This window comes from Pleurodeles waltl, chromosome 10 (genome assembly GCF_031143425.1).
Source record: "Pleurodeles waltl isolate 20211129_DDA chromosome 10, aPleWal1.hap1.20221129, whole genome shotgun sequence".
NCBI lineage: Eukaryota > Metazoa > Chordata > Amphibia > Caudata > Salamandridae > Pleurodeles > Pleurodeles waltl.
The window spans coordinates 345,688,157-345,712,938 of record NC_090449.1 but is presented as its reverse complement, the minus strand read 5'-3'; positions in this window follow the sequence as shown (position 1 = coordinate 345,712,938).

Here is a 24,782-nt window from a genome sequence, read left to right as displayed (position 1 = left end):
ATGCAGTGGTGGTCAGTCCAGAGGAGTTCAGTGGTGTGGGTGTAGGTTGTGTGTTGGCTTGGAGTGAAAATTGTATTGAGCGTGTGTCCTGCTGAGTGGGTGGGTGCGGTGACCAGTTGTTTGAGTCCGAGATTGGTGAGGTTGTCTATGAGGGAGGTAGAGTTGTGGTCTTGAGGGTTCTCCAAGTGAAAGTTTAAATCACCGAGGAGGATGTAGTCTGTGGAGGAGAGGGCGTGCGAGCTGATGGTGTCGGCGATGGTGTCACAGAAGGCGGGGCGTGGTCCTGGTGACCTGTAGATTAGTGTACCTCTGAGGGTGGAGTTGGTATTAATGTGTATTAGGAAGTGCATGTGTTCTGTGTTGTCGATAGTGTCTTGGGAGCTGGTGGTGACTTTGATGGTATCCCTGTGTAGGATGGCGATGCCACCACCTGGCCTGTTGAGGCGGTCTTTGCTTTGGAGTTTGTGTCCCTTGCGGGTAGCGATGGCTATGTCGGGTTCCGAGGAGGGGTTGGTCCAGGTTTCCGTGAGGAAGGCAATGTCAGGTGAGTGTGATGTGATGAGGTCCCAGAATTCCATGGCATGTTTGTGAAGGGAGTGGGTGTTGAGGAGCAGGCAGTTGAGGTGGTTGTGGTGGGTGGTGTTGGTGTGGTCCATGAGGGTGTTGTTGCGGGGTGTGTTCTGGTTGTGCGGTGATGTGCTGCGGGCTGGTTCGTGGGGGCGGGGCAGAGTCGGTGTGTATTGCGTTGGGGGTGTTGTATTTGTTGTCGGGGTCGCTATGGTTGGTGTGTGGTGTGAGGGATGAGGAGCAAGAGAAATGACAGGTGTGGCAGGTGAAGGGGCCATGAGTGTGTGTGGGGCTGGAAAGGGTGCAGGTGGGGCGAGGGCCTGGGTTGAGTGAGTGGGGGGTGAAGGGGGAGTAGATTTGTCTGAGGTGGTTGTGGTGGGTGGTGTTGGTGTGGTCCATGAGGGTGTTGTTGCGGGGTGTGTTCTGGTTGTGCGGTGATGTGCTGCGGGGCTGGTTGGTGGGGGCGGGGCAGAGTTGGTGTGTATTGCGTTGGGGTGTTGTGTTTGTTGTCGGGGTCGCTATGGTTGGTGTGTGGTGTGAGGGATGAGGAGCAAGGGAAATGACAGGTGTGGCAGGTGAAGGGGCCATGAGTGTGTGTGGGGCTGGAAAGGGTGCAGGTGGGGCGAGGGCCTGGGTTGAGTGAGTGGAGGGTGAAGGGGGAGTAGATTTGTCTGAGGTGGTTGTGGTGGGTGGTGTTGGTGTGGTCCATGAGGGTGTTGTTGCGGGGTGTGTTCTGGTTGTGCGGTGATGTGCTGCGGGGCTGGTTGGTGGGGGCGGGGCAGAGTTGGTGTATATTGCGTTGGGGGTGTTGTGTTTGTTGTCGGGGTCGCTATGGTTGGTGTGTGGTGTGAGGGATGAGGAGCAAGAGAAATGACAGGTGTGGCAGGTGAAGGGGCCATGAGTGTGTGTGGGGCTGGAAAGGGTGCAGTTGGGGCGAGGGCCTGGGTTGAGTGAGTGGAGGGTGAAGGGGGAGTAGATTTGTCTGAGGGGGCCAGAGGGACTGGCACTGGGCGCGGTCTTGGCATGTACTGCAATAACTAGGTCGATAAAGCATGACAGGATTAAAATATTGACAAGGAGAGTAAAGCATAAAAATAATGCTACCATATTGTCCCTACAATCCTTAAGAATGGCCCTACCTAGGCTATGTTAAAGCACAGCATGTTAAGCTATAATTCTGCCTTTGTGGTTCCCCTTGGAAGACATCATCCCTCATACCTGAGCAAGGGGCCTGTAGACTACATAAGCAGCTGCAGCGAAGCACTCAGCAATCAGCATACAGTCGTGGTCATCTGGCTGGAATCTCCCTCTAACGTACATGGCTCAAAGTAGTATTTTTATAATAAAACAGCTGATGTTCCAAGAAAGGATACCCACTTAAGAGTGTATATGTTTCTGTGAACATTAGAGACAAAGCGTACCACTTTTGCTGGCAACCTTATCTCTACTGCACCCTTGAGAAAAGCAGAGTGAAAGAAATGTCTTGTTTAAGAACGCAGTGCTGGCCTACGCAAAGAACAGCTAGATAGAGAACATAAAACAAGATCGCAAATGTGGCTATTGTTAAAATAATAAAACAAAGCTGAATAAAATATGTCTAGGTTAAAGTGCACAGCAGCAGGCCTAGCTTGCTAAAATAACGTGTAAGAAGCTATAACTAAAATGGCTATAAATAAAATGGCTACACAACGGGTGGACCCCTACCCTAAACAGGCCTTGGAAGGGTGACAAGAAGCAATCCGTTCAGCAATGATCTTGTGAGCCACTAAGCCAATTGACGGTTCAAGCTTGTCACAGGACTTATAGGAGTAACAGCTGTGGGTAACATGTAGGGCTGCAGATCACAATGTACAGGTAACAACTCAATGATACATCTTCTTATGATGGTTTTAATGCATGAGTGTTTTCCACTCACTGACCTGTGCTCAAGACAATGATGTATCTTTGTTTGGGTTTGCGGCTGTGTTCTGATTCAATACCTTTTTCTCATCTTGATGCAGCTGGATGATTTGTAGAACGTAAGTCCTCCCCCCCTTTTTTTTAGGCACCGAGTCTGGATGGCCCATAATTGGTATTATGAACGCACTGCATAGAAACAATTCCCTTGGTAAGGCTACCCAACACTTAAATGTAAGCACATGGTTTACAATAATCAATTTGCTGTTGTTGGTTTTCAGGTTTGGTTGAACCACTGAGACTCACTGGACCGTGTTTTGGGGGGAAGTTCTTTATGGTTTACTGAGGTCACCATATCTATTGCCCAGAGCATTGGCTGGTACAAATGGGGAACGTCTAAACTCTTGACTTATTATCAGGTATGTTGCCTGTGGTAAATACGGAAAACATCATTACTTGCAATGTCTGGGGTATGGGTTTAGGGCACAAAAGTCATAGAATACTAGCACAATTGCATAGGTGTTAAGCAGAGATCACCTTTCTACAAGAAACCCACCTAGTAGCTTCTGAGGCCCAAAAATTACATCATAGGTGGCTGGGTCAGATCTTCTATACATCCTATTCAGCTTTCTCAAAGGGCTGTAGTGATTTGGCTACAGGCTAGGGTCCCATTTGTAGTACTTGGGTCAAAGTTAGATACTCAAGGCCACTATTTGATACTTAAGGGTATGCTAAATGGGCAGTTCCTTGCACTGGGTTGTACATATGCACCCAACACAGAGCAAGAGGTCTTCTTAGCACATTTGTCATCAGTACTGGTGGACTGGGCTCCCCATCCATGCTTACTGGGGTGGGGGAACTTCAAATCAGTGCTAAATATGACACTAGACTGCTCACACCCCCGTCTGCCGTACAGGATCTTAACACCAAGCTAAGAGGTCAAGACAATGGATGGATGGATGAATGGGGTCCTCTGGATGTGTGGTGTAACCGTAATGTGGTTATGAGGGAATACTCTTTTATTCGTATCCACATGCACTCCATTCCTGCTTAGACAGATTCCTGTGTCCTGTACATCGCCAACCCAATGTTACAAATGCCACATACTTAGGGAAAACAATCTGGGAGCATAATCACTTGGAAATAACACTCTCATGGGGCCGAATTTCAGTCCTAATCCCAACATGGCATTTACAGCCCAGCCTGTTGGAGAATGTGGTGTTCAGGGACACCCTAGTGACGACGATCAGTACTTACTTCTTAGAGAATGCTGATACAGCTTCCTCATCTCTGATAGAGTGTGAAGCCTTTAAGGTGGTGGTGCAGGGCACATCCATTAATACGGTGGTGGGAGCTAGGAGGGAGTTCCATCTGGAACTCATCCAAATAAAGACTAGCCTTGGCCCCCTGGAGAGGGCAGCAGCCAACAACACCGAGACCGCAACAAAGTTGCAGGAGGCCAGGGTCATGTATGCGTTACTCCTAGAAGGTCTCCCAGTAATAAACCAAAGGGCCTATTTGCAGAAAGTACACTACGGGGCAGACAAATCAGGCACACTACTGGTTCGCTTGATTCACCTCACCTGTCCCCTATGACGATCATGTCGATAAACATGCGGCACCGGGGCCGGTAACAACACAGTTGGGAATCAATGGGGTATTCCGTGATTTCTACTCGGCATTATACACAGCCCCAAACCTCTCCTGACTCAGTAGACTTGGAAGAGCGCTTACACCAAGTAGATTACAGAGGATGTCAGCTACTGAGCGAGAAACATTAGGCGCCCCCATTACAGGAGGTGATGAGGTGCCATAAAAGAGCTTGGACCCACAATAAAATGCTAGGCTTCGACAGAATTCTGGTGCAATTCTACGCCACATATGCCATATATGCCACAAAACTGGTGCCATAAGGGAGCTCGCCCCACAATAAAATGCCAGGATCCAAAGGAATTCTGATAGCATTCTTTGACACATATGCCATTAAATTGGTTCCACAACTGGAAAAACTCTACAGTACGTTCCTTACTACCGACTTATTGCCCCCTTCCACTAGGGAAATCGGGCAAATCTCCATGGAATTACCCTCATACAGACCATTATAAACACTGAACACAGAATACAAAGTTCTTAGTAGGATTTTGGCACACCAACTGCTTCCATTGCTTCCACAGTTGATACACACTGACCAATGCGGTTTTGTCCCACGATGCAATACCTCCGTGAATATACAATGACTGTTTGGGTCAATGGATGCTGCCCAAGGCCAATATCCATATGCCGTTTGCCTGTCCCTGGATGTCAGACAAGCATGCAATACTGTTGGTTGGGATTTCATGTTGGTGACACTTGCCTGCTGTGGGATACACACATCATACATTCAGCGGGTGAAATTGCTGTACACAGCACCCACAGCTAGAGCCAGCATTGGGACTCCTATCTTGGAATCTTACCAGATATCCTGCAATACGCATCAGGGGGTGAACCTCTTTCCCTGGTCCTATTTATATTGGCAATTGAGCAATTGTTGTATCAATGTGCACAGACCATATTCTATATCTGAAGGACCCCCTAGAGAGAAATGAGGGTGTGGCTCATCTGCTATCAGAGTTTGGAAAATTGTCTAGACTTCAAATTTACATAGATAAATCATGCGCGTACTCCTAGTCTGGCTCCCATACATAAAAGTCTCTCTGATTTGGGGACACTCAGATCCAAATGGCACCCCACATATTTTGATATCTGGGGATCCAGGTATATCAGGAGTCACAAGACTTACTAGATGGAAAGCTTATACGTACTATTAATGCACTTAAATCACAAGTGAGTTTTTGGAACACATTACCTCTGTCGGTAGTGGGTTGCCTGGCCCTGGCAAAGGTGGTGATGTTGTTGCGGTACCTGTAACACTTTGTGAATTTACTAATCGTAATACTGGCCTGGGTGTTCAAACACCTGAATACTATATTGATTGACCTCATCTGGGGAAGTGAGCACCACAGAGTCATCTCATTGCCAACAGCCAGGGGTGGTATGGGGGCCCTAGATTTTAAAGCATACTGCTTAGCCAGCCAGCTACAATGGTGATCCTACTGGTTGGCCAGACTTAATCTACAGGAGATAGGCGACAGATTTGGTCATCTTAGCCAGGAGATATTGCATGGATTGCTTTGTCCTGGGACCACATCAAGAAACATCGGTTCCCTTTTATTGAGTACAGCCCAAGCCTACTGGAGGATGGCAATGAAATACTCAGCCTCACAGGTGCCTAATGCACCTAATATTCTGTTATGCGGCTGCCTACACCTTTGGGCACACTGACGACACGTAGGCTGTGACCATGGGAACAAGGAGGAGTTGCAACGGTGGGTACACTATTAGGGGCTGGCACATTAATGACCCATACTGAATTCGTACATACTCATGGGTTGCCGGCAACCCTGTTTCTGCACATGCTAGTATCCTACTTTACGTCCAAACACACTGGACACCAGATGGGAAGGAGCCTAAAACACACAAATTATTTTGGCACTGCACTAATGGGACATGGAAGGCACCTTATCCAATGGCTCTATCGGGACTCCATGAACACCTTATGGCCCCACTTATTACACTTAAAAATAGAAGGGAGGCAGACCTTAGCAGGGAGTTCTCAGAGAAGGAGCCAGCACATCTTTTGGAATACCCCAAGAAAGTCTTACGTAACACAAGATTTAAATTAATTCAGTTCTCCATGTTGCACAGGGCATATTTTGCCCCACATTCCATTAACAAGATGTTCCCTACGGCGTTCTCAACGTGTCCTCAATGTCATGCACAAGATGTAGGCCTCTTGTACATGTTGTGGTCCTGCCCAACATTGTCTGCCTACCGGGGGGTTGGAGATTTCTGCAGAGCTACCAGAGCTTGAGAGCCATGTCCACTGCGTTGCAACCGAAAGGTGTTTACTGGGGATGAACCTGCGACCTAGATGCTGGGGTGTTTTATAAGCTTAGCTCTATTGTTGGCAAAAAGGCTGATTACATGATGTTGTAAATCCTTGTTGGCCCCAAACGAGGATAGATGGCATGAGGCAGTATTGCACTGGGGTCAGGCCGAAAGTGAGGCTTTAAGACATGAAGAATGTAGAGAACTCTGTAAAAAGCCCTTTCCAATGGAGTGGGATGCCTTGTTAGAAAGGGTCAAGGCACAGGGTCAAGACCCATAGTGGACTGAGTTCCATCGGAATTACAACTGTCCTTCACTCTGACATCCTGGACGTCAGGACCAGACTTCCCCTCGAGACTTCCAACGGGGGACCCATCCCGCCATGCCTGGCGGCATGTACTTGCATCCTACTCATGTCTGTCCTCTCCCCAGTACAATTTCATGGTACTAATGGTAATACAGTCACAGTCTCTTACTCGTTTTCCTGCCCTGCTATCTGACCCCTGCTTACACAGATCCCCAAATTCAGAAAGTACCATACCGGAAGACATGTTTCAGGTTCTTGGTTGGGAGGATAGGTAAGCTCTCTTGGTTTTTTATTGTGGTTCCTATTGCCTACTGTAATATTGTGTATGACTAATCTGATTCCATCAATTATATGGTACTGTATATCTTTGTTTATCACCACTTAATGTTGATTATGACACTTATTTGGCATGTACATATTGTATAATGACAAAATGCATTACAGTTTGTGTTAAAAAAAACTGGTAGCAAAATAATACTGGAATGTAGTTGTAGAAGTATAAGATATATCAGCAAATAAATAGAAAAGCATGGTCAGTTCTTCCACTCAATCAACTAGTTTCTTTTAACAAAGTACGGGTGTAAACTGTAGGCAGGAGCTGTGGCCTGGATAATTTGTGCCTGTGCAAAAACCGTGAACTACCATCCTTAAATTGTGATTAGCAGATATGTGCAAAATATTTTTTCAGCAGTTAGTTTACAGTTTGTGATGTTGTTCCTAACTAAGAATATAGTTTAAAAGAGCAATATTGAGTGAACGTGGCTTGGCCAGCGATTGCGTGAGATGCATATTCTCAGAGCTCAGAGGCTGCTACCCCATCCAATCCTTAATCCTGTATTTATCCTAGCTCCAAATTGACCCCTCAGAGTGCAGCTCATAGCCTCACACTCATACACAAATGGCTACTACTTGTGAGCAATAATTTGGAGAGGGACTGCCTCAAGGCTCGAATGATGTGGACATGCTAAAATAGGGCCATCCATGCAGAGACTGTGTTTAATCTGACTGCACAAGTTGCAACAGTACAGGAGTATCCCCAGAGTGAAGGCCCCATTGTAGGAGTGGCTCTTGAGAACATGTAAGTGGCTCTGAAGCCGAGCGGGATACCATGAGTGAATTAGGAAACGTAGACTCTCATGACCCTATATCTCGGGTGAATGGAGTGGGCTCACCACAATGAAGAGTACAAAAAGCATAAGATGTAGATCGTTACTCTGCCAATCACTCAAGGTGGTGAGTGCAACAGGGTGATTAGGAACAGAGAGGTGACAGCATATCAGAAGCAGAGCAGACTCTCCTCTTTTCCAGACCTGTTGAGATACTGGCCGTGATCAGCGTAATCAAGTACTAAAAGTTACTGGGGGGGATGTGGCTCATAGAACTTGGCCACACTAAGAGCAATTTAACTCCCTCATGGAGCAAGAGGAATTAATTTGAACTCCTGCCTCTTCCCTGTTTTGTGTTTACTCGATTACTGTCTCGCTGGCCTTCCCCCTGACCTGGTGATGGCTTGTCCTAACTCCTTTCAAAACGGGAGGGGAGGCCCAAAAAGACCAGGGCAAAAAGGAGGATTGTGAGGTCCCAGTCTGAGGTACTTTCGGAAAGACAATTAGCTAGGCTGGGCTCATAATGTAACAGTCAAAGCACCCACATTCTGGAATGTGTAAGAAGCCCACAACTATATAGCACCCTCCTGAGTGGCTGTGGGACCAGCAGATTTCAAGCCAATTCCAGGTTCAGACCTGAGTGTAACATGCTGCTTACGTTTACCTGTCAGTAGATACAAGTCATGGGATCGCAAAGATTGTGACATCTAAGCAGAATGAAAGCACTCTGTAACATCCGCAGCACAGGGGGGCCAATTTCACCCACATGAAGGCTAGTGACTCCTCTTGATTTAGCAAGCGCTGGGCATAATTGAACCAGTGACATAAATGTTCTGTGTGTGTTAGCCTCTAAGAGGTACAACATATGGAAGACTCTAGATTCCATTTTGCGAGACCCAGGGTTGACAGGAAGAGCATGAGGTGGTAAAGGACTCACCCAAGGCATATTTGTTGATTGCTCCGTACCTGAGAGCCGGTTGGGACAGACACTGGAGGAAGGAAGAGCTAGGCTCTTTGGTACAATTCAAGGGGTGTTTTTGATTCTGAGAGAGGTCACTGGAAAGGGGCCTGTGCACACTTTAGGAAGGAGCTCGGGGTGATAAGAGAATCATAAAGAGTAGGACTGGGGCAGTGGAATATTTTGTAATACACATATCAATGTGGCTGACAGCCAGGTGTGAACCTGTAGTCACTTCCATGGCCTGTGTTCAGATTTGGTGTTGCCCCTGCTGTGACAGACTGTTTTCCTGGAGGAAAGGCAGAACAGAGGCATGGAGTGGGCACTGCAAAAAGAAGCAGAGCTCCATTTTGTGTTTGAAAATGTACTGTAAGAAAGGGAGATTGAGGCTCCCAAAATGGTCAACAGTCAAGCAGACAGTTGGGATGTAAGTCGAGGATGGGAAGCTTTGCGACACTTCTATCTGTGACTAGGACTTGGGGCTAAGGTCTGTCAGTCTCCCACCTGGTGAGGGAACATCACCCTGAGAAATCTAAAACCATCTGCCCTGGAGCACCAATGCCTACCTGCTTCTCAAGACCAGTGTGCCTTGTGAGGAAGTCAATAACACTTGGAGGGAGTGAGGTTCAGTGGGATACCCTGGCGAGTGGATCTCCAAAGTGGGGCATGAGGAAGTGGCTGCTGTACCAATCAGGCCATTGCCAGTGAGCAGATTCAGCAGATTCAAGTCAGTGACCCTGCATGCCAAAGGGGCCACCATCACAGCTGCACCAATCGGGCCATTGCCTGTGTGCACGTAAAAGTGAGCTTCACCATATGCCTGAGGGGGCTGTTGTAAAGAGTGCTTTATTGCAGTGCTGATCAAGTCATAGCCCATGTGTGGAGTAAATTTGCGACCATGTGTGCCAGAGGGGGCTGCCATGAAGAGTGCATCACTGCCATGTCAATAGGGCCATAGCCTGTGTGCAGAACAAAGTCAGCAATCCTGTATGCCACATAGGTCACTGATAAGAGTAAATTACTCTTGTGCTCATTGGGTCATAGCCCGCGTGTGTGGTAAAATTGGAAACTCTGCAAGCTGGGGGTGGAGGGAAGGGAAGCCGCGCTAAAGAACAAGGACCGTGACCTGGTTTTGTTGGAGCCAAGAGGGTAGATGTGGTGATCTGCGAGTCCGTGCGTCCTGGTTGAAGCTTCAGAACCCATACGATCACCTCTTACCTGTGAGGGGGATCACAGAAACTTACCATGACACTGGAGGGAACTCCTTGGATCATCAGCTGGAGCCCTGCAAAGCATAGAGTGCTAGTCATGCCAGAAGCCATTGCAAACTTCTGCAACACCTGAATATGGAACGCTTGTGGAGACCCCTGTACATCAAACCCTACAGGAGCGGGAAAGACTGATAGCAGGGTTAAAGGGCCCTGGGGAACTTGTTGTACCTCATAGCACTATAGGCTTTGGAACACATTTGACTTTGGGAGAGTTAGAGTGGGGCACCTGACACTCAGACTACTAGTGGGAACTAACCTGAATATCACCTATTGCGAATGGGGAATAAGAACCATCAACAGAAAGGGAAGTGGGACTCAGGGATCCCCATATCTAACACTAGAATACTGACCTCATGGGTTTTGTGTGTATTATTTGTGTATGCCATACCTCACCTTCTGTTTATATATAAATATTCCTTATTTTACAAAAGAAAGTATTTGACTGTACAATCATTTATTGCTGCTGTTGAACGTATTTTGAGTTGTGAGTCTCTGTTCACCTCCTTCTTCTACTTGCCACCCAAGAAGCCTTGGACTGCTTGACCATCATTACCACTGAGAGTCAAGTGCTGAAGGGGTACTTGGCCCAGTTACTCAGGAACCATATTAGGTTGGGACCTGGAACATCTGGAGTAAAAGGCCCCAACTCCACTGTTGGTCCTAGTAGTTCCTGCTTGCCCCAAGGTCCTCTGAACGAATATTTGTGCATGGTTCCATATACCATAGGTGTCTCCAATGCCACATTTACATACCTTTGGAAACATAAGGTTGTTGAGAAGGAGGAAATCAATTTGAGACTCCAATCCATGTACTGGTAAGGTATAGGTATATCCCCTGTCTTTTGGATGTGCAATGCACCATTGGCCCACTAATCTATTATCTGACATGAGATCTTGGAGTTGTCCTCTATCACTACCTCTCTTGAAATGAGGTCAGACATCTCTAAAATGGGGTCAATTGTTGTATGCCAGTCTCATCCTACGATTAAGTTGGTGCAAACAAACTCCATGAGCAATCTAGTCAATGTTGCTAAAAAGAAAGATATTGAAGAAGTTGGAGAATATATATACCGATTCAGTCACAAAAGTGGCATTATGCAATGTGATTTTGGCAAAAGCATATTGTCCACCACAGTCTATCAAAGTTGTATGCAAGGTTACATCCAATTTTTATTTATCAGGATGGCAACATATTTTTTTCTGGAAGTTAAGAATTGTAAATGAGCTGACAAGTCATCTGAGCCAGATGCCGAAATCACCTTTACCATCCAATGTCTCTCAAGCTTTACTGATTTTTATAGGGAAACGTCTCTTAAAGAATAGAAATGATATCCCTGGTCTATTATCAGTGAGATCTGACAAAATATTCTTAAATTTAATGTAGCTGATGAGTCCATTAACTTTGAAAGACCTAATGGCCGGATCTTTGGTACCACGTATGTCAGGGGCGCTTGCTGTGGCATAGTCAAATGTGAAATAACAATACTCTCTAAATGCTGGAATACTGTTATCACTGCTGATAAATTTGTATCAGAATACTTTGCATGTCCTTTCAATATGCACCAATCTGGATTAGAGAACAAATCAGTAGTTGACCCTGGGCAGACTTAAACAATAAAGTAAAATAGCAATAATAACAACCAACAAACTAACTCTGTGTAAGGGATGATCAAATTTATGTTTGAGAGCTGCACCCTGATTAAGTGGGTCAGGTTCTGACAATATTGTGTTAATCATGCTCCGCTGTTTCAATCTGCAAAGTAAAAACTTGAAGTAAAGCAACACTGCAAGTACCATAAATGAATATATAGTTCATTACAGGAGTCATAACTTCAGTGGAGATCTTGACTTGTCTCATTTTCTCAGATTGTAATTACTCTTTCCCCTATCTCTATTAGACTTTCTCCAGTCAGTAGTAGTGTGTGCTACCTCCCATGTTCCATTGATTGATAATACTTCCATTGCAACAGAATCAGGGTCCAAAAAGTTAAGAGTCCTTTCTAATTTATCCAGACATTTTAATAATTTGTTGGGCCCTTTACTCTAATTAAATATACAAAAAAGTGATGGGTAGAATGCTTGAATTAATCTCAGCGACTGCTTATTATTCAGGGCTGCATCTCAGTTCATCATTATTTTGCGCAGTTTGGCACTTCGGTTTGGACCTTGCAATATTCAAATCAGACATGACCCTGCTTCAAAATGAACAGTCCGGCCCCTGCTTCAAAATGAACAGTCCGGCCCAAACTGCCATGGCCAGGTCCTTCTTAAACCAGAACACAAGCAACCCATGGCCGGTTTTGCCCTGGTTGTGGCTCTTCAGTCAAGTGTAGCTTGATTCGAGTGACACAGTGTGCAAGGGACACACAGCTGAGAATACCCATCGCACTTAGGGTGTTGCACTGAAGCTTACAAAACAGTGATGGAATACTATTTTGCATGGCAAGTCACCTCAGTTTGGACACACCCATTTGTGTAAATAAGCCTTGACCATCAGTCCAGCCTGAACTGGCAGGAAAGGTACTCCCTGAACCAGAACAGAAGCAACCAAAAACATCATAGAAACAAAGAAGGGTACCTGCAGAGTACATTATATCCTCAAGCTAACTAAATTACATTTTATGCACAAATCTCTCACATCTTCTCTTTCACCAAGATACTAGATGATGTACCCCAAGACAAGATAGGATCACTTCTCTGGTCATTTATTTATCATTCTCAAACACTTCGTCTAGGATCACAACAAACACAACACATGCCACATTGTGCAGTATGCCACCTCACTAAAAATGTGGTTCTGCGCCTCACAGGTATGAGGAAGATAAATAACTGTTGTAACACAATTCACCTGTGCCTATTTGAAAAAGATATTGGTTTGTTTCTGTTAGAAATGGGGTCTCTAGTTGGCAATAGTTTGCACCCTGTCCCAGTACGGAACCTCACTCTGGTCATGTTAAGGGAGTCATACAGCTAAGATAACCCCTGCTCGCCCCCTTGGTAGCTTGGCTCAAGCAGTTAGGCTTATCTCAGAGGGAATGTGTAAAGTATTTGTATAAACACACAGTAACACAGTGAAGACACCACAAAAGTACTCCAGACTAGTTTTGAAAAATAGCCAATTCTTATCTGAATAAACCAAGATGAAAATTACAAAAATCCAACATACATAAGTAATGATACACATTTTTAATGATTAAATGTAGTATAGCGCTCAGAAACATAATAGCTCCAACTGGGGCTATCAAAACGGCTTGACAGAGTTGCTTTCAACTGTCCTGCACCACCTTCAAGGGAGCATGGCCAACCACAGTCATGTAGAACCCAGTTACAGTGCCTTGGAAAACAGTGAGGAAACAAAGACGTTGCACGGAGTCGGGAGTGGAGTAAAGTGCTGCTGGGGCTGGGGCTGGGGATGCGTTGGCTCCTTACAGCCACCAGGGAGGTGAGGCGTTGGTTCCTTCCGACAAGGCGGGGTTGATGAATCCAGCAGATCAAGACGCAATCACACCACGTGGCCACAGCTGCTGTGGCGAAGTCGGGTGCAATGGACGTTGGTGGCATGGCACTTTGGACTCGACTGGATTTTGGAGGCACTGTGGCCGCAGGCTAGCATTGTAGGTTGTGGTTGTTCCATTTAGCGGGGACCAGACGACAGTTTTGGTGAAGGCAGGGTCAGCGAGTGGTGCAGCTTCTCAAGTTGTCTTGGATGCCCCAGAACTCACTCCCAAGGGCTCAGTAACTGGATTTGGCACCACTTGGCAAGTCAGGACTCTCAGCAATAGAGCCAGGGCACTGGCAGGTAAAGTATTTGATGTCCCTGAGACTTCTTAACAGGAAGCAAGCTCAATACAAGCACTTGAAGAACCTTTGGAAGCATGATGTAGAAAGCAAACTCCAGTCATTTCATTACCAGGACAGAAGCAGCAAGCAGCTCACCAGCACAACAAAGCAACAGGTAGAGTGACAGTCCCTTCTCCAGCATCCAGCTCTTCTTTCTGGCAGAATTTCCTCAGTCCACAAGGATTCTAACTACGTGGTGCCAGAGATCCAGTACTTATACCCATTTCTGTCTTTGAAGTAGGCAAACTTCAAAGAGAAGTCTTTGTATTCACAAGACCCTGTCTTAACTTGCTCTGGATCCAGACATACTCCCGGGGGTTGGGTACTGCTTTGTGTGAGGACAGGCACGGCCCTATTCAGGTGCAAGTGTCAGCTCCTTCCACCAATCTAGCTCAGAAAGACCCATCAGCCTTCTGATGGGCCATCGACATATGCAGGGCACACCTCAGCTCCCTTTGAGTGATAGCACAAACAGCCCAACTGTCATCCAGACCCAGACATGTATTCAGCAGACAGGCAGAGGCACAGAATGGTTAAGCAAGAAAATGCCCACTTCCTAAAAGTGGCATTTTCAAACTCAAAGTTCAAAAACTAACTTCACCAAAACATGTGTTTTTAAATTGTGAGTTCAGAGACCCCAAACTCCACATCTCTATCTGCTCCCAATGGGAAAGTACACTTAAAATATATTTCAAGACAATCCCCAAGCTACCCCAGGCCTTTAAACGTCTCTGGTCTCTACGAGTTCTTACATTAATCACCATGTACACAGAACTTACACATTGGTGTTTATGACTATCAAAATAAACTATTTTTAGCAAACTTACAATATCAATAGAGTGATAACAAAATCAGTTCGATTCTAATTATACCTTGCCATTTTAATGCAGTTCACACTTCCCCAAAGCTAAATGACAAGGATTGTAACTTGTGACCTGCGGGTAACACAAGGATATCTGTAACAAGAGCAGTAGCCTGCTATGGTGCCTAAATAAATTACAAATATCTGACTTGCATATTACCAGCTATGCCTTGCTGCAAGCATATAAACGCTCTATGCTAGTTTACGATGAATCAGACCTGTCCCTACATTTCACACCGTATAACCTCTTGCCTCACGGGTGAAGTCAGGCGATTAAGAGGGTGATCCCATTAAGATCAATAACGATGAACAGAAAAGTGACTAAATCCATTAAGGTCTAATAAGGCATTTTGTTGACAAAAAATATTTGGTGCACTGTTCCACGATAGAGGACACATAAAACACCTCTCACAGGCATGCAATAGTACTGAAGCAGGGGCCCTCATGTATCATCATTGGGCTATGCTCCACGTCAGACTGGCGCTGCAATGTCCGACAGGGCCCTACAGAGGGCCACCTAGCCATAGAAATCGTATGAATCTCAGCACAAAAAGTCTGAGGTTATTGAGAAACAACTGGAGAGATACAAATTAAAATTGGCTCGGGCACCTCCTCCATGTAGAAAACTTTTTAATAGATGAGCGAGGGCTCGGTCAAGGTTAAAAACACAGGAAGAGTAAAAGGGAAAACATTGGTCCCACACTTTACATCATAACAGGTAAAAAGCAATGACTTTAACCACAAAGAAGTCAACATGTTTTGCGCCTAAAATTGTCCAAAAGGATCCACTGGCGCTTCATCAGGACTCAAACATAAACTTTCTCCAGACCATCAGGTGTATAAATATACTGTTCATTTATTGATGACTATGTACAAAGAAAAGGGAGAAGGAGTAAAACTTTACTCACTACAGTTCTGTGCATACTAGCACAAAACTACTGGGACCTGTGGAGACAAGACATATGTAGCAAATAATTACTGGATACTATGCAAACGCAACATAAAATCTGTGGTGACATGCACGTGGCTGAAAGTGCAATACTATAGCAGCACTGTGCTCAGTGGTAATGGCACAACAGAAGAATGCTTACCGGCAATAATCAAAAGAGGAGCTGCCAAGGAAGACATATGTCAAGAATCATTTAAAGAATCTATAATGATGCATTAAAGGAAAAACGTGTCCAAATAAATTATTTTTGAAGAAAAACCTATTAAAGTAAGCCATAGCGTTGTACTTATGCATAGACAAATGGGCATGCTTTCAATATCATGTGGTAAGAACTACATAGATATCTATGCTAGTGTTATCGTTTATTGGTCTATAGTACTGTAAAGAGAAAACGGAGGACGCATAATGCAGTTGCACTCCATGAAACGTAATCGAACCAATAGAGCTCTGTAAAACACCCAGGCTACATAAATGGTGGAGAAGCTCGAAATTCAGGCGTCTGTGTTTCATGAAATCGAAAAAACATAACGAACTAGGTGAACGGCCTGAAACTTACAAGGATGCCTTCACCGTTGTAAGTAAACTCTTAGTTTAGTGAATCTTCCTGTAAATAAGGGAAGATATAAGCCAGGGACAAACTGTGAATAAATAACAGTGTACTTACATCAGCGCCGTAACAGTTGATAGTTTAATCCTCATCTGGGCCGCGTTCCCGAACTGTTGGCAATGCGCGCGGACCCAGAAGAAGAGGTGACGGCTCCGGGGCGGGGAACCAATCAAAAAAGGGGCTAACCAGGACTTCCCGGTCACACCCACCTGCAACCTTTCTCAAAAAGAGAAGACGGACACAGGAATGTGTGTTCGTCTTCCATCGTGAAACACGGATGTGCAGCCTCTGTGTCAACCGGAAGTCGGACAATTGCTAAAAAACAAACACAGTAATAGTACAAGGCTTCCTAGTTCAATATTCACATGTTAATAAACAAAAAGGAAGGTAACTGCAAAAGTTTGTCCACCAAAAAATGAAAATAAAAAATAAAAATAAACGAAGAAAGGTTTGTGGTAAATTCACCACGAGTATAAACAACAACAAAAAAATAATAATAAATAAATAAATAATCCCCAAAATTTGGAATTATAATGGCAATAAAGATCCAAAGTGGTGAAGAAAAACTGGAAGGAAAACCAGACCTACTAAAAATGAAAAATATTCACTCAAGTCCCCTTTATCTAGTACAGATAAAGAAATCATAAGAAACATGGATTCACAAAATAAATAGTAATACTACTGTCTGAGGATAAATACCCCACACTCCCCAGTGTGGGTGAAAATGTGATAACAACTTATCTCGTGCAGGATGCCACACTCATCCATGTTATGTCATCATTCAGTCTGTGGATGTGAGTGTCCAACTTGAACACCCAGCGATGCTTCTAGTAGAGACCTGTTCGGGGATTTCAAAATTTCTAGTACAATACACCACATATCATCAGGGGTACACAATGAATACTCAATTTAGTTGTCAATCGTCCACATCTAATGTTGTTCCGATGCTCATTAATCCTGATCTTCACCTGTCTTGATGTCATGCCTATGTACCGTAAGTCACAAGGACAACAGATCATGCAGATTCAATTACAGGAGTTGCAGTTGGTATGGCTTGATAAACACCAAAGGCCAATTGGTTCAAGAGAAATGGTGGTCATGCGTTTAGTGAGAGGACATACATTGCAATTGCCACATGGAAAATGGCCAGTCACAGGAAGAAGACCCCAAAGTGTTTTTTTGTCAGATTCAGAAATAGACTTTAATGGGCTGGTGTAAACAACTGTGGGGGTTATTACAACTTTGGAGGAGGTGTTAATCCGTCCCAAAAGTGACGGTAAAGTGACGGATATACCACCAGCCGTATTACGAGTCCATTATATCCTATGGAACTCGTAATACGGCTGGTGCTATATCCGTCGCTTTTGGGACGGATTAACACCTCCTCCAAAGTTGTAATAACCCCCTGTATCTTTGATATTGGAAGATCTTTTAAAAGCAATTAGAGGCTTAGGGATGGTCACACCTCCAATTGTGAGAATTGACCAACGTTTGTTAATAAGTTTCTTATGAGTGTTTGATACTGGGGTGAAGGTGGTAACACAAGTCAATCGAGGTGTGGCTTCCTTGGGTGCAGAAGTCAGTAAGGCATCCCTGTTATTGTTAATGCGTGGAGTTTCCTGACTAAGTCATTCGCTTGAATTTCAAAAAAGGAAACATTACTGCAAATATGACGTAATCGCAAGAATTGCCCATATGGTAAGTCGTCTCTTAGGGCTTTAGGATGATAACTGTCATATAGTAAAAGACTATTACGATCAGTCGCTTTTTGATGAGTACAGGTATAGAGTTTATCTTTATCAATAGTAATAGTAAGGTCCAGAAAGGTGACACTGGTTGTGGACACTGTCGAGGTAAACTTCAAAAAAGGGATCAAGAGTATTGATCCAACTAGTGAAAGAATCAACTTGCTGCACCTCTCCCTGCCAGATAACAAGAATGTCATCAATGTATCGTCGCCATAATTTTATGTTATCAGCAAAGGGGTTAGTGTTGTTAAGAATGAAACATTGTTCAAAATGGTACACATATAAACAAGCCAGACTCGGAGCAAAGGTGCTCCACATTGATGTTCCTCGAATCTGATAGCTGATCTTCGAATTGAAAAAGAATTTCAGTTAAAGCCAGTGAGGCACATTGCATAACAAAATGAACAGGAGTAGGTGTATTTGATGGTTTTTTCAATAGCGCAGTCTCAATTGCTCTAAGTGTCGCTTCCTGTTGTATGTTCGTATATAGTGATTCAACATCAAGGGTAAACAAAGCCTGTACTATGTCTGTATCATTGATAGACTGTACCAGGTTCAGGACATCCTTAGTTTCCTTCAGAAAGGTGGAGGATTCTCTAACGATTGGTTGTAAGAAATGATCACAAAAAGTGGACAAAGGTTCCAGCACTGATCCTATACCTAAAACTATGGGGCATCCTGGTGGGGGTGTGGTGCCCTTGTGAATTTTGGGAAGGCAGTAAAAATACGCGACACGTGGATTGATGGTATCTAAAAATTCTGCCTCCTTCTGATTTATCCAAGCATTGGATACCGCTTCATGGATCAAAGAACAAATCTGCTCTTGTAACCTATTTGTAGGGTCACGTGAAATAGGTTCGTAATATGTAGAATCACTCAGAAGACGAATACATTCGGCTCTGTACACTTGAGAATCTAAAATGACAATCACCTCTCCTTTATCAGCTGGTTTGATAACAATGCCCTGATCTTGTCGCAGTGTTTGCAGGGCTACTCTCTCTCGTGTAGTCATATTCAAAAATACATGTTTAGGACCTAGTTGTTGAACATCTGCCATGATAGCTTTCTCAAAAGCAAGTACTTCACTGGGCATGGCTATAAGAGGGGGTACAAAAGAGGATGGATTTCTCAGTCCTGTATCTACTTGTTGCAACTCGTTTGAGTTATCCTTAAAGAAAAAATACAATCAAATCATTCTCAAAAAATGGGACAGTTCACAATTGATCTGAAACAAATCGTCTTGTGGAGTAGGAACAAAGCCCATGACTGAGTTTTCATCTGTTGGTCAGACGGGTAATGGCACCCAGAAGTAAAATGTGGGTAATATGACAGGTATGCAGATCTATTCAGCAGGTGCATTAATCATCAGAGTTAACATATTATTATTAAACCCTTTAACTGGTTTCATAGATGCCAAATTTTCAGTTTGCATAAGTGTGACATTTCTGTGTTTTCAGGGTACTTATGTGTGACACTTCAATGCATTGTGTATGACGCTTTCAGTGTCAATTTGAATGACAAACATATCAGAAATTATACCTTTTGCCAATTTTTCCAAGTTACTTTCGAGATGACTATAATGTTCCTGAAGTGTTTATGCCAGGTAACTAACATCTATTTTTAACACTTTTGCGGCAGCTGTGGTACAAAAATGTTCTTCCAGCTGTGTACTCCTGGCCCTTTCCTTGAAAGATTTCAGACCAGAACTGAGAGTGGCACTCATATTCTGTAAAAAAACATAAACATGTAAACCCTCAATAAATTAATGTCCTCTATAAATGTCCCTTACATGTGGACATGTGCACCATTGTCCATATACATTTATTGGATCAGAGTATCTGAGTTGTAAGTACCTCATGCTCCACAGGCTTCCAAAGGCAAGCCAAATAAGTGACGGTGCCTTGCTTTGCTGCTAGATATAGGCAGGACCAGGGCCTGATTTAGATTTGAAAATTCTCCAACTCAACTCCTAAATGAAGTGCCAAAACCAGAGGAAAATGCAACACTGGCACCCATTCGCACCACACTATTCCTGGATGAAGGAAATTCAACAAGTATCCCTTTCATCCCCCAGACTGAGCACCTCCAGTAGGAAGTAGAAGAATCCCCATTAATGACCAGCTTCAAGTCAGGCTCCAGATTACTGGACTGGAAGAGCACTTACACTGCACTCTAAAGCGACCAAGGTAATATCTCAGGGCTAGATACAGCCCTGTAAAAATAAATTAACATAAATGTGTGTGGGACAATATACTTCATTGTTCTGTAATTACAAACCAGAAAACTCCTAACACTGTCTTGTAATTACAGACCAGAAAACTCCTAACACTAGCGTATAAATTCCTTTCCACTTTTGCTTCCCACCTTCCTCGCTTTACAATTGCTCACTCTTTTCCTTTCATACTTCCACCTCCACTCACTTAGGGGGTTATTACAACTTTGGAGGAGGTGTTAATCCGTCCCAAATATGACGGATATACCACCAGCCGTATTACGAGTTCCATAGGATATAATGGACTCGTAATACGGCTGGTGGTATATCCATCACTTTACCGTCACTTTTGGGACGGATTAACACCTCCTCCAAAGTTGTAATAACCCCCTTAATGTTTTCACTCACTGCAACATTTTCACTTGTCTTTTCCTCATTCATCCTCAGTTCTTTCCTTCCTTTCTCCATCTCTGCTTCCATCTCTGCTTCTTTAAAATCATTCTCCTCTTTGTTTTCCCCTCCTCCCTCTTTTTCTCTTATTTCATCTTTGTGACTCTCTCCTTTTATTTCTCACTTATCCAATTACACCCTTCTCTATCTTACTTTTGTATTTATTTATCTCCTCTCCTTCCATCACCCAACCCCTAACCTTTGCCTTTTTGTCTCTCCCCTCCTTTTCTCTCAATACTTCCAACTCACCCAGCTATCCTGCCCTTGTTCTCCACCTGTGTTTCGTATCCTCCCACTTCTCTTTTACATTTGTTTGTCTCTCTCTTTCTCGCTCTCTATTCCCAACTAATTTCCATCATTGTCTCTTTCTCCACTACAATTCAACCTCAGTTTTGTCTCACTTTTCTCAACACTCTCCCTCTTAACTTTGTAAGAAATTGGTGTATTAGTTGAGCAGAGGGGGTGCAACGAAGTGGCACACAATGTAAAATGGCTGGATGGAATGTCCCCTCTAACCTTTATCGGCCTGAGTGGTGTTTATACAAAAACACGTGTTGTTTTATGAGAACAGGCCTGACATGATAATATGTCTGTGGTAAGAAGAATGACTGCGTAACTCTTGGACTGGCATTACCAAGTAAATTATTGTGTGCAATGACATCCTTGAGCAGAGTGCAGAGCAAAATGTCGTGCAAAAAAACTGACAACAATGCTTTTACAGAAAGGCAGCTGATAATATATAAGCAACCCTGCTGATAAACAAGCTGTGCTAAAGTATAATATAATGAATAAACAAATAAAATGTGTATATAGGTAAAAGGGCGAAGGCCGCTGGCCTAGCGTTAAAATAAAGATGCCCAATCTAAGCACTAAAATGAACCGACAACAATAGCTTGGCACAAACACAGTCAGGCTTAATGTAAAGGGAATGCGTAAGGGATTTAAGAAGCACTCAAACAGCAATAAAATGAAAACACAACACAGGAAAAATTCTGAACCCATTCACAGAAATAGAGTACATTTTAATAAATACAATGACACTAAAACAACAAAAATCAAATAAGTGGAACTGGAGTTATGATTTTTTTCATTTAAAAGTTCAATATAGCGCTGTAAAGTGTTAAGCACCAACTGCGTTTATCTGGTCGCACCAGACCGGGTCAAAGTCAAAAGTTAAGGCCGACTACGATGAAGCCAGTGTGCGACACCGGGACTAAGTTTGTCCTGGTGAAAGTTTTTACCTTCTAACTTAGGGCCTGATCCATAAAGGTGAATGTACACTTTGTGTAAGTTTATTTATTTTTTTAAATCACAAAGGAACTTTACAAGTAGGATCTTTATGAACTCTGGAGTCTCCACACATAAAAGATAGGCAGTCGTAAAGATACTACTCCTAAAATTGCATTTGAATTGCAAAAAATTGTGACCTTACACAAAAGTGCATGTTTACCTTTGTGAATCAGGCCCTTAGTCTCTGGGATGGAAGTAAAACATCCTTAGAGGGACAAGACAGCAGATAGAGCCATGTTATTAGATAGCCCTGGACAAGGTCTCAGTGAAGCTCTTTTGATGGGAAAGCTCCAAATGGCAGAAATTTGAATTTCATGTCCAGTGGAGGTCCCTCACCGGTCGAATACTTTTCACGCCTTCACCTGGTGGAGATTTCTACCTTTGGACTTAGCCACTTTTTTGCAGCTCAGATTCTTCCAGCAGGACAAGGCTGCAGGCTTTAGCCAAAGAGGGCTTTATGAGATCGGACTTTTTCTCTGTGAAGTTCTGCTGACCGAATATGCCGCAGCTGAGAAGAATGTAGCGGAACCAACCTGAATCTTTGGTCCAACATTTTAGCATCTTTTTTGGCTTGTTCTAGCAGGCTGGTCCCAGTCCCCCATCGATTCTCTAAGCCAAAGTTGGCAAAACGTTTTTACATCCCGGGGTTCAGGAAACTTTAGGAGAAGTACACTTTGACACCAGCCAAGGGCCCAGGACCTAGGGGACAGCATTTGTGTGTTAAGGCTCACTCTAGCAGAGGCCAGCAGCAAGGTCCAAGGTAGGTCCAGTTGGAACTGGTCAGCTGGGCATTTGCAGGAAAGGCCTCTGAAAGATTGCTGTGTCTTTGTAGCTCAAACAGGTTAGCCATCTGACATTTGGAGTTACTTCTAGGGTTCTGAGGTCAAGACAAGCAGGGCTAGTCTTCCTTCAGGATCGTCAGACAGCAGATCAGTCCTTCTTTTGATTCTTCACATATCCAGGAGTGTTCTGCGAATGGTTCTTGGGATGCCACAATTATGCCCAGTGCTAGTCTGTGAATGGGGGAATCTCAGACCACTCCCTAATCAATAGGGTAATAGTTCCCAGGGGTGACTCTAACTCACTTTTCCAGCACTGCCTGTGCATTTTATTCTAAACTATTCCAAGCTACCCCTCTCTACCTAAATCCAACATGGCAGAACCCAGTTTCTCCTGTTCAGAGCTCCCTGTGCCAACACAGAGGGGTGACTATGAAAGTGGGAAAACCCTCCATTGTGGGTACTCCAAGCTGGTTCTGGGGCAGTTCCCCTTTTCCTCTGGGTTTGTAGCCAATCTGACTAGGAAGACAAAGGGAGGCAGACCTAGGTGTGATCTACATCCATCAGTGATGGGGTAGGCACCCTTTGGACACAGCACCGCAGGCTATCCTGCTCTAGGAAGAGAACACCTCTCCACACCCAAGCCTTTTGTCCACTGTCTGATCTGGAAGCAATCCACATCTCAATACAGGGGACCCGTTCAACAGTCAGGTGACCCTGGACACTAGGAAAAAAAGCACATTTGACTTAGGCAGCAAAATTAGAACTTTTTAAAAATATAATTTTCAAAATAGTAATAAAAAGCAAACTTTTTTAAATAAAATTAGTATTTGGGTCATCTTTCTAGCTGCTCCCAAACTGAAAAAAGTTATGAGTTGTTATATTATAACCCCAGTGTTTCCATGTGGGAGATCCTGCCTTGCCACAGTGAAAAATAATGTTGTGTGTTTTCACTACCAGGACATGTGAAACTTTAAATCAATATCCTACTTTTTAAATACCATGTACCCTGCCCTGGCACCAATAAGGGCCTACTTTAGGGGTGACTTATAAGTATTAGGAAGGAAGGCTTTGGCTTGGCAAAATGTTTATTTTGCAAGGTTGAAATGGCAGAATAAAACTGCACACACAGGCTGTAGTGGTAGGCCTGTGGAAGTTTAATATTGTTACTTTTGTGGGTGGCACAATAAGTGCTGCAGTCCTCTAGTTGCATTCAGTTTTTCAGGCCTTGAGTACATATAGTACCATATTCTAGGGATTTATAAATTAATGAAATGTGCCAACTAGCAATATGTCAATTATAGCATGTTTAAAGGGAAAGCACAAACACTTAGTCACAGTTAGCAAGTATCATATGCAGTCTTATGGCCAACATAAAAGAGTTCAGGAAAAGAATGCAAAGAATCTGGGGGGGCCCTGAGGGAAGGGCTGATTTCCACCAGTTCTGCTTTTTTCTCCTCTCCCTTCTACGTGGCTCACAAGATTTCATGCAAAAGTACCCTACCTTTTGGACAAAGGTTACTCATTTGAACTATTTATTTAGGCTCATTTAGTCCACAAATATAACTTGTTTGGCACAATAATAAAAATAATTGTGAAAAAAGAATGCTTGGGACATAGAAACCTTTGGTACTCACATGAATGGTTGAAGCACAAACAAATGGCACTGCACCAAGTAAGAACATTGCAATAATTTTGGCCAAACCTGTCTTTAGGTTCCGCCTGCACAGCGCTTGTGCTGTACTTGAGAAATATCTTGTATTTAAAAACAAAATAATCTGAAAAAGTGCTTAGACCCTGCCCATTACTTACATTTACTTACCACTGGTTGGCTCCCACATCGCTCTCCATTTAAGTATTCCTATTGGTCAGCTGCTCTTCCTGGACTTCTGAGTTTGGCAATGCCATGGAGCATGGACCAAGTACTGCCTCCTGTGGCCAATGTCCTTCCACTGCCCACAGGCACTCCTTTTTTACTTTTGGCACGCACACTTAAGAAAGTACATGCATGCAG